Source organism: Tamandua tetradactyla, chromosome 2, assembly GCF_023851605.1.
Source record: "Tamandua tetradactyla isolate mTamTet1 chromosome 2, mTamTet1.pri, whole genome shotgun sequence".
Taxonomy (NCBI): domain Eukaryota; kingdom Metazoa; phylum Chordata; class Mammalia; order Pilosa; family Myrmecophagidae; genus Tamandua; species Tamandua tetradactyla.
The window spans coordinates 188,333,274-188,344,386 of NC_135328.1; the positions used below are offsets into that span (position 1 = coordinate 188,333,274).

Genomic DNA, 11,113 nt, shown 5'->3' on the forward strand with positions numbered 1-11,113 from the left:
TTCGAGCTTGTGCTGGGGTCCGAGCTGCAGCTTTAATGGCAGAACCCTGGCCCTGGGTTCTTTGTGAGTGCTAGCTCAGCTGCACCTCCTCGGGCTGCCTGGCAAAGTTCTACCCTTCTTCTCACTTTTTGTCGGGTACTCCCATGTGTGTCCCCTGGTTCTGCATCTTGGGCAGTGAGCTTGCCTCTGCCACCAGGGAGGGACTTCTTGGGAGCCAGGAGTCTGTCACCCTGGGGAAATCAGGATGCCCCTGAAGGTGGGTCTCCACGGGGGACCAAGGGAATGAGAGACACATTCCCACTTGGCACAGGGTGGTGGGAAGAGCAGAACACCGGATGCCATCATTCATCAGCTGTGTGACCTTGGGCAAGTCACCTAACCTCTCTGTGCTTGTTTCCTGAGCTCTGAAGTAAGACTAGTAATTCTCCCCTTCTGGAGCCAATATGCGGATTAAATGAGATTTTAAGCACTAAATGCACCTTTGAAGCTGCCGAGTGCTGGGGAATATTGGTTACATATTAATTACCTGAGTCAGGAGACCTGGGCTCTGCCTTGGTTTTGATGGACAACTTTGAGCCATTCACGCCTTCTCTTGGGTCCCCAGTGTTCTGTCTGTCTCCTGAAGGATCAATCTAAATGATGTTGCAAGTCCTTGGCAGTTCTGAAGGTCTGTGATTGACAGCTAGGCTTTTCCATTCCCCACCGGGAACCCAGAGGCCTGAGAGCTGCTCCTTGGCAGGGCAATGGGCTGGGCCTGGTCCTCAAGATGGGCCCCGTCCTCTCCAGCTGCTCGCCTATTCAGCTCCCCCACCCTCTTCCACTCCACTGCCCCTTGTCCCCTAAGCTGGCGCTTTGTCCAGAAAACTAATTGCTCTGACTTCAGTGTTTATTTGGAGACAATACAAGTCGATTGAAACTGCCACATCAGAAGAAATATGTTCCACTTAGATCTTTAAATTAGAACAGCGACGGCTTTCAATGAGGCTAACTCGGGAGAGGCACATGCCCTCGTGCTCCACTGATCATTGGCCATGGTGGGCTGTTTGTTTAATGAACAGTGCTCGGGGAAAGCTGGCCAAGGGGCAGGGCCGGCGGGCACACATGCTGCCCACAGGCTGGAGTGACTGGGACAGCCTCGCTGTGCCGGTGCCCTGCCCTCACTGAGCTGGTCCTTCTGGTTGGACAGGGCACCGTGCAGTCCCCACAACTGGGCACAATACAAGGATGGCACCAGCCACCATTTACTAGATCTTTCCCAAGTTCTGGCCAGGCATGGGCTGAGCTCTCTGTAGATACCGCCTCTGTGAAAGTAAGAGCAGCCTTGAGAGGTCGAGGCTGCTGTTCTCCCATTTTACGTATGAGAAAACAGTTTTACACCCACATCTCTGTGACTCCAAAGCTGGTGGTAACCACTACACTAACAGCCTTGGGAGGTCCCAGGAAAAGGGCTACATTTGGAAGCAGTGAAATGCAATACAAGGATAGATGTCCTGAGAGATCATAGGAACCGACCCTTTTCCCTGATGTCTCTGAGGCCCATTCCCTTTCCCTTCTGATCTGAGTCTCCTCGTGCAGAGTTCTCTTTCTTCTCCCTTTGGGGCCCGCAACCACAAGTTATCTGCAGCCTGAGAATTCTTTCTGCTGCCTTCTCCTCTTTCCCTCCTTCTTTTCTCCCTCCTCCTGCCTCTCTTTCTTCCCTTCCCCTGCTCCGAGATCCCTGCAACCCTCCATCTGCTGCCCCACCTCCAGATTCCTATCCTGGTGGATGAAAGAAATCAATGGGAGGACTGCAGCCCTTTCAGCTTGAAGGACCTTCCAGCAAGGATGTCCCTTTGCCATCGCTAATATTTCTCTCCAGGGATCACAATTTCTCAGATGTATGGAATTCACTTGTGCCTTCCAGCTATTCTCTTTACTAGCAGGGTGAGCCCCAGGAAAGTTGCTCTCCTCCCTCCACTCCTTCTTTACATCCTTCCTTGTTCCAGGGCACTTTCTCACCAGATCCAAGGCCAGCTCGGGACCAGACATCTCACTCAGAGCCTCACTGCCCGGGGACAGTACCCCCATCCCCACAGGGCCTGGACTGCTGCTTCTGTTGGCACCCTGCAGGCCAGGCTGAGGTCTCTGGGAGTCAAACCTTCACCTGTACCCAGGTACCTGACGGGTACCTGCAGGGTGTGGCTAAAAAAGGTGGAGCCAGTGCTGGAACCAGAGCAGCGCTTGGTGGACGACGCAGGACAGAGGGCAGATGTCCCCAGCTGCACGGTGCCTCTCCCTAGACTATAAGCTCCTAGAGGGCAGAGTATGTATATGCCCTGCTCCTTCTATAGCCCAGTGACTATTGCCCTGCACAGGGCCTGGCAAGAGTGAACAATGAAAGGATGGTGTCTGCCATCACCAATCAGCTACTATTCATTCATTTGTTTTTCTTTTATTCATTTGCTCCTCCATTGTCTACTCTTGCCAGGATTTTTCTAGTCTAGGCTCCTAAAATATAGTTATCTCCAGGGCCAGGAGGTAGGGGAGACTAATGAGGTGCCTGGGCACAAAGTTTAGGGAGACACTCACTCTCAGGGTCATGGAAGAGCCAGATCTCAGCTCCTAAAAATAGCCTTGCTGGTAGAGATTGTAATGTCCACTTTACAGAAGAGCGAACAGGTAGAAGGAGATCTGTGTGCTTCCTTGTTCTTTCCCTAGGCTGGTCCTTAGTTGCCCCACCTGGTCTGCCTCTGAGCCAGTGCCCCAGCCTGGGGGTGGAGAGGATGAGTTGCAGCCACTTGGCTCTTTCTGAGCCCTTGGCCCTATCCTCGCTGAGCATGGACTGCAGCCAGGCTGCTTGGGTTCTAGTTCAGTCTCCTCTGCTTAGCACAGGAACCTCTGGCAAGTTCCTGAGCCTCCCATGCATCAGTGTCTATCTGTAAAAAGGGTGTTTTTTGAGGGTTCTAATATGCTAATCTATGTACAGCACTTAGCACAGTGCCTGCCATAAAACAAGTTTTCAGATATTCTTAAATATTGTCATTGTTTCTGTTATTTATTTAACTGTTAGATATTGTTTTTATTAACTGGGTAACCTATTATCGCCTAAAGGTAGGAGTACTGGGCCCCCATGGTTCAATTCCTGTCCCCAGTCATCAGGAGAGCAGTCCCTCCCCTCCCTTCCGAAGGCTGCCACCTTAACTCTGCAGGGATGAGAAGTGCCCAAGAGTCGGGGGGGGGGGTGGACCCGTTTGGTCCCTGACACCCCACTTCCCCTCCAGCACCAGGCAAGGGAGCGCCCTCCCTGACTTCTTTCAGCTTGAGCCCTCCTGGAATTCACAGGAGGTTTGAAGAGAGAGAATTCACACTTCACGGAAAATGTGTTTCAAACAATTAGCAGGTTTTCATCAGAGGAGCCTTTGAAGTCAAAGCCCAGACCCAGCTCTGAAAGATCTCCCCCGGAACTGACAGGCTGGCAGACGCTGCCGGCAGTGCAGTCCTTCCCTAAGTGCCAGGGTGCCCGGCTCTGGGCTGGCCCTGCACCACTCACGTGAGCCGCGGCCCCCCACGGCTGCAGGAGCTCCGGAGTCCTCGCCTCCAACGGGAAACGCCGCTTGGTGGAGAGTTGCACGCGGGCTGCTGCAACCCGTAGGTAGTGCCGCTGAGCTGGGCTCCTCGTGGGATCCTGTCAAGTTCACAGGGTTTTCCTGTTCTCCAGCTATCCCAACCCAAGGCTCCCGTGCTGGAGCCCTTGACTGGGAACTTGGAACTTTTGCATCTTTGAACAGAATTTGGACTTGCCAAACCCCACTCTGGGTACCAAAATCTGTATTAGTCGGGGTTCTCCAGGAAACAGAACAGACAGGAGAGATACAAATATAGATATAAATATAGACATATATATATATATATATGTAAATATTATGAGATTTATTATAGGAATTGGCTCACCCAGGATAAACTGGCTGGCTGAAATAGAGATAGAAATTCTTTTGACTGTTGAAATCAACCATTCTCCCTTTAAGGCTTTTGGCTGATGGGATGAGACTTCCTTCGTTGCTGAAGGCAAGCTCCTTTGTTGATTGTAGATGTAATCAGCCATAGATATAATCAATCGACTAATGTCTTAAATCCAGGAAATAGCCTCACAGTTTCACCCGGCCTGTGCTTACTTGACCAGACACGTGGATACATAATCTAGCCAAGCCAACGCACAGCTTAACCATCACAAACAGTACCTGACAGTATATATAATTGGTAATTGAATAAATGATTAGTTCCTCCAATGTTTGGCCCCTTGGCCTGGAGCTAGCTTCAATTTTCCCATCCACAAACTAGGAACTGGGGGGGTGGGAGAGGATGGGGCTAACTACTCTCTAGGGCTCCAAACCACACCTCACTTTCCTCGGGAGAGCAAAAGAGCAGTGGATTGAAGGGTATATCCCAATTCAGTTCCCTTTTCAGCTGCATTGCCTTGAGCAAGTTAGTCAGTGAGTCTCAGTTTTTCAATCTATGAAATGGGTACTATAATCTCCTTTGCAGGACAGTTGTGAAGATTAAACGAGATGATGTGCCTGTCACTTGCCTACAAACTAGTCCTCTTAGCGTGCTTTTTCTGGCCTCCTTGTACAGGGCCAAAGTGGACCATTAGCTTTGGTGGGGTGGGGTGGAGGTGGGACAGGCACTTTATGCCACAGCCCACCCTCACCCACACAACTGGATGGGGAGGGGAAGGTAGGGTAGACACAGAGAGAGAGAGAGGGAGAACCAGCCAGAATGGGAGCCAGCAACTGTCCCCATGCTCCTGTCTCATGAAGCCACCACCCCACCCCCACCCCCACCCCCACCCCCACCCCAGCCCGGGCCTCTAGGCTGCTGTTTGCTTTGCTTTCCCTTTTCCTTGACATTCCATCCATCATCATAATTGCTTCTCCCGAAAAATGAATTTGTAGTTGATTTCTTCAAAAGAGGGAATCAGCCAACAGATAAAAAGGTTGTTTTATTTAATTTGCATGAAGAGGCCGCCTGCTGCCGCCCAGCTGTGCTGGCTGTAGGTGGGGGGACGCTTGACGGCCTGGCGTGGGTGTGCACAGGTAGGCACAGGCCTGCGTGGGTCTCTGTCCTCTCCTCCCAGGGTGCTGCTCTGTGGCTCAGCCTGTCCCTCCAGGCCCCCTAGATGCAAGGCCCAGAGGTTGGATAGGGCCCCAAGAGATCACTGGGGTCCTACTACTCTGAGATCAACCTACCAGGGAGACCTGCCCCTGCCCCACACCTGTCATTTCTGGGATGCGTGAAGCCAGACACGGAAGCCAGAAACCCAAGAGCTCGGGGCATATATCAGGCCCAGGGTCCCATAGGCATGGCAGATTTCATCACGTTTCCTTAGGGGCTTTGTTGAAAATACACACGTGTTAGGGTCAAGTTGGGAGCCACAGGCTCCTCTCTGAAGTGTATTTCACCCAAGGGCGTCTCTGTTTCCTGTCAAGTTCAACTGACACTTCGCTATGCTTCCTTGTGCCTAGGGCATGCCTGGTTCTCTTCAGGAGCTTCTAATGCTGCAAGGAGGAGCTTTGCCTTCCCCCTAGAAAGCATCCAGGGAAAGCCTTGGCAGGAGACAGGGCAAAGCCACAGCTGGGCAGGAGTGGGGTCCCGCAGGCTTGTGAGGAGGTGCGTCCCCCTCTGTGAGGTTTTCTGGGCAGAATGCAGCCGGACTCCCAGTTATGCAACATCTGCAGAAGATGCTTCATACTTCAGTCTGGAGTTCACATGTTCCAGGCATCCAGAGATTTGGATACCCCACCAATGGAGAGCCATATAATTTATCATCCAAACTGGGACACTTTTGTAAGTGTAAGTGGTTCTACTACTAATTACTCTGGGACAACAAGAGTAAACTACAGCTGTGCCTGGTAAAGTGGGACATGAGTTTACCCTAACCAGGTACCAGGTGCAATGGGGACTTAAGCAGTTGGAGAATCCTCCCAGGGGTTGAGGAAAAGAGTATCCCTGGGGCTACTAAGGCCACAGGTGGAGTTGGAAAAGCAACTGGAGTCAGGGGACTCGGGTGCCACCCCTCAGGACTGCCATATAGAACTAAGAATCTTACCCTCGCAGGCCTCCATTTCCTCTCCATGAGATGCTGAATGGTACATATCTCGTGCATTTATGGCATTCCATAATTGTCTTGCTCCTTCATTTGTTTACTTGTCTGCCTTAGTCACTGCTTCATTTCCTGTTCCTAGAACAGTGCCTAGAGCAAGCAGACATTCAATAAATGGGATCTGTACTTACAGGTCTGCAGGGGCTCTCATTTGCTGGTACCTTTCAGAGGCCAGAGGGCATGATTGGGTCAGGAAGGTCCAGTGGAGGGAGGCCATCGACCATATGTGCTGTGGGATCCCCTTCTTGGCCTGTGCTTTTGTGTCCTTGTCCCCCTCTTTGATTCACATGCAAATCTTTTTCCCCTGTTGTTTAAGAAGCAGCCGTGTTCAGACCCAGGTTCAGAATCTCGGCTGCCATCACTAGTAGGTTGGGTATGGAAGGAAGGAGGGGGTGCCCTTGACTTAACACTTTATGAAGATGACACAGGATTATTGACAATGACTGAAAAACTACTGTTTTCTACCAGTTACATGCAGCATTATGAACAGCAGCTGTGGCTTGCCGTGGTGGGCTGGTAATACTCATTTCTACTTCTTTTTCATTGAGGATTGGTGACAACCCCTGGCTCAGATACTTGCCTCTAGGTTGTGCCAGCTGAACCGCTCTCCTTCCGGCACCAGCCCGTTCTGCAGACCCTCTCCTCTCTTCTCCATGTGGTTCCGTTTTGGACTGTCTGAGCTGGAAGGGCACAGTTTTGCCTCACGGAAGCTCTCCTTACTGTTTGCAGAATGGGTTTGTCCTGGGCTGGCAAGTGCTCCATGGGTCTTTCTCTGTTATTTTGTTAAAGAGTGTTTCTTCCTCCAATAGCCTTTCCAGCATCCCTCCAAGGAAGAAAGGTGCTGTTCTGACTTATGTTGCAGCTCCCTTTTGGGAGAGCATCTCTCCCCTCTCTGTGGGCTGCAAGATCAGCTTTGCATGTTCCAGTCCTGTGTGCCGTGCAGTGGAGGGACAGTAAGCTTTGACTGCAAGGGTGGGACCCTCATTTCCAGTAAATGGTGTGTAAGGAGGGGCATTCGTTGGCTCATATAGACAAACATGGGAGGGGCAATGTTGGCTTAGCCTTAGGGACAGCCAGGTCTAGGGACTCAGACACAAAGACCCTCTCTCTTTCTCTCTCTCCATCTTGCACTGGCTCATGCATCCTACTTCTCCCTGTGAATGAACTTCATTCTCTCAAGTTGGCTTCTCCCTGAGGCCAGAGTCAAAGCCTCTGGGAGCTCCGGGGCTTCATTTACCTATTTCTATGTCAGAAGAGAACATGTCTTCTCTCTCCCATCTTCTGTTTGAAAAATCCCAGGAAAGGTCTCAGTTGGCCAAGTGTGGGTCAGCTGCTGACCCCTCAGCCCATGCCTGTGGTCAGGGAGGCAGGCCTCTGGAGGACAGCAGTCCCCATTCAGAACACAAGCCTGGAGCAAGTGAATGGAGGGATGTCATCCTACAAGAGGTGAGATGTGGGGGTGACACAGATGTCGCTGCTGGGAATGGTGTGAGCTGGGATGAATCAGTCCAATTTATGGTTGACCTGGGAACGGTGTTTCATCTCCTGGTCTTGGTGCAGGAATAAGCACCAGGGCTGTCAGTCCTGGCCGAAAACACATTTCTCCAAAGAGCAGAAACTCAGGCACCGTGCAATTCCTGATTGACACCATTGATTCTTTCTCTGGCTGCAGCAGGTTACGGTTTTACCGTTTCACCATTGCAAACCCCTGCTACACGGTCAGTGATTCAACCCTGGGCTTCAAGGTTTAGCAGAAAACACCCTGACACTCTTTCACTGCCCAGCAGTTTCTACTTGAGGGAGGCTGCCCTTCTCTCCCTGCCCCTGTCTTCCAGACACAGCCCCTGCCCTCAATCTCTGCGTCACCTTTTCTGCAATTTTGTAGATGGCATTGAAATTGTATGTGTTTTCCTCTCCAAGTGGCCCAGGATCACCTCAAGGGCAGAGACCAGGTCTAATTCATTGGTTTGTCCCTAACACATGACAGGAGGCTGGACATCCAGTATATCCTTGAGGGAATGCTTATTGAATAAATAAAAGAACGTATAAAGGCTCGGAATGCAGAGCGGCAGATTAGGTCAGCCGAGGGCTCAGGCGTCCAGCAGAGACCACTTAAAGCAGCCTGACCTGTGTTGACCCCAGGGCCCTCCACGTGGACTGTGTAACAGCATTTTCTCCAGGCGGGTCAGGGAGTGGATGCGGTCCCCTGGAATTATGAAGAGAGGTGACACTTGCTAGCGATTGGAAGGGCTGGTTCTGAAGAGCCAGTTCCTCTCCTTTTTTTTTCTTTTTGTCTTTTGAGTCTGATGTGTCTCTCGGCTGGAGTGTGAACTGTGCGGGCAGGAGGAGGGTCTTACCCCTTTCCCCCCTCCCTACCTCTACTCCCAACCGTGAATATGCAGGAGCTGAGGGGGCAGCGCTTGTGTCCAGGGTTGTTTTTCTCCACCGTTTTCTGCTTCATTGAATCTCAGTAAACTCGGGGCAGAAGGACTCTAAGGTCTGAGAATAATCCCATAATGGAGAATAGCTCGGGAGGCCTGAAATTGCCTATATCTCCCAACCTCAAAGTTTGGATCCCAAAACTGAGACCAATTCCATCCACGCAGGCAGAGTGGGTCAAGTTACCACCTTCTCCCTTCTGGATTCCCAATTTCCATTAATATAGTGGGTGATTGCCTCAGCTTTTGTTCTTCTCATTGTTGTGGTAAAATACACATAGCATAAAAGTCACCATTTTAACCATTTTAAGGTGTGTAATTCAGTGACATTAAAGTATATTCACAATGTTGCAAAACCATTACCCCATCTAGTTCTGGAACTTTCTCCTTGGTTTTTTTTTTTTTTTTTTTTTGGCATGGGCAGGCACTGGGAATCGAACCCAGGTCTCTGGCATGGCAGGCGAGAGCTCTGCCTGCTGAGCCACCGGGACCCACCCTCTCCTTACCTTTTGAAGGAAGCTGATCTGCACTGGGCTTGCCATTCACCAGAGGAAGTGTCACTAGCCTGTCTCCCCATCGTCTTCCAAGGTGGGGCGTCACACTCAACTGCAGGGACAGTCCATCATTTCAGAGTTAGTTCACTGTTGCGGTCCACAGAGACTCGTATGTCCCGTTCGCAATGGCATCCCTCTGGCCTCCTGACATGCCTTCATCTGAGTGGCTGGACTTCTGTATCTTCAGCTCAACAAGCGTAGTGAGGAGGACAGGATTGAGGACACAGCCCACTGTCGCCCACGTGAGCGCCCACGGATCTCCCAGATGTCGTCAGACGCTGAGCTCCATATCACTCAACTCATCTTCTACCCAGCTTCTGCTTCTTCACCTTTTCCATGACACAGTCCTTGAGAAATGTTGTCAAGTACTTTCTTGAAATCCAGATCTGCTGAATTTGCAGTAACTTTCCTGATCTTCCCATTTTATTCATCCTTCAGAAAAGGAAATGAGGTTTAAGTCGGACCCTCCACTCATCCACTCATTCATTCAATAGATATTTATTGATCTTTATTAGGTGCCAGGTTCACCCAGCAGAAGACGAGGGAGACCAAGGAGCTTACTTGTCAGCGGGAGGAGCAGAAAATAAACAATGCAGGGAGTTACATAGATGTAGAATGGTGTTAATTGCTATAGGAGAAAAGTGGAGCCAGGAAATGGGACTGGGAAGGGCTGGTGGTAGGAGCAAGGGAACCTTTTCTATAAAACCATCAGGAAAGCACTCACCAATACAGGTGCCGTCTCAGCGAAAGTCCTTTCCTAACATCTCACAAACCAACCTTTTAAGAATTGAACCTGAGATTTTTCTACAATGGTCATCGAATGCCTTGGAAGTTATAGACTCCGCCTTTGGAAATACTGTCCCAACTCCTGCATCCAGCTCCTTCCTAGTAACTGTGCCTTCTCACAAAGCCCTTGTGAGCTCATCGGTGACCCTATTCCATGCTCTGGCATGAGATTGGGTCAGGTCAGGGGAAATGTTCTAGTTTGGGCCAGAAGGGCACATTCTTGTATTTTCTTCACCCATTTTAGACGTGCGTTCCCTTTCACAGAGGCTTGCTTCACTTTGAGGATGATTCTCTTTGACGAAGAAGAATGGAGAAACTCCTCACTGCATTATTTATCTCCCCCTATGGCCAAAATAGCCCCGTTCTCTGTCTCTAGGATCTGTTTGTAGTCTTCTTTTTTTTGTTTTTTTTTGTTTTTTCTTCCCTGAGACTCACATTTTCAGGAAAGCACATTTAGGAAGGAAAAAAAAAAACAAAAAAAAAGTGCATGGCAACAGCGTTTTCTTTTTAAAATTTCAAAAAGCAATCTGAGGGAGTCGAGGCTGGTGAGTCTTCGAGCGCACCATCAATTTGCGGTTAATTGGCTTAGAATTCATTAACCATATTTCCCTGCCTGCCTCTGGAACGGTGCTTGAGTTTTCCGATTCTTTGAGTTGCCAAACTAATAATTCACCTACTTTATTTCCCGACTTGCAGTTAGTTTGTTTTAGTCTAAATAATGCATATTCAGCTTCATTAGCATATATTTGGATCGTTTCCGACTTGAATGTATTCAATCCCATCAATTTACCATTAGCGGGATCATTCAGGAGGGAAGTTTCCATATCTTGTAATGTTTGTGCCAGTCATTCTCTTCATCTTTATTGGTTGTGGGGGGCAGGGCAGGGGAGGGGATATGGGGGAGAGGAGAAGAAGGGGAGACATCATGGGCAACGGGGAGGAGTGATGGAAAGAGCCAAGAGAGGAGACCCCAGTTATACCAGATTCAGAGGACCCCCTGCCTGAACGGGACCAGTGCAATCCCAATGGGGTTGGGAATTCTGGATGCCAATGCTTGTGCCAGGAGATGAAGAAGGCCAGGGGATTCGTGCACCTGGGCTACAGTGACCTTCTAACTGGGGTTATAGGCACCCAGGGTTGGGTGTCCAGGGATACCGGACATTGAAATAGAAATCACCAATGAGAACCATGGCATT

At 50.1% G+C, this 11,113-nt stretch overlaps 1 long non-coding RNA gene across 2 annotated transcripts; it reads right to left on the minus strand.

The window, feature by feature from the left end:
• Positions 1-4,960: 4,960 nt before the first annotated feature.
• LOC143663715 (uncharacterized) lies at positions 4,961-10,014 on the minus strand. Of its 2 annotated transcripts, none has more exons than XR_013166129.1 (3): positions 9,856-10,014; positions 9,084-9,563; positions 4,961-5,151 (listed from the first exon to the last, which is right to left on the minus strand). It is a non-coding gene; the product is annotated as an uncharacterized LOC143663715 (long non-coding RNA). The 2 variants fall into 2 exon arrangements; XR_013166128.1 differs by lacking the exon at positions 4,961-5,151 and adding an exon at positions 6,056-6,229.
• Between the last annotated feature and the right edge of the window lie 1,099 nt (positions 10,015-11,113).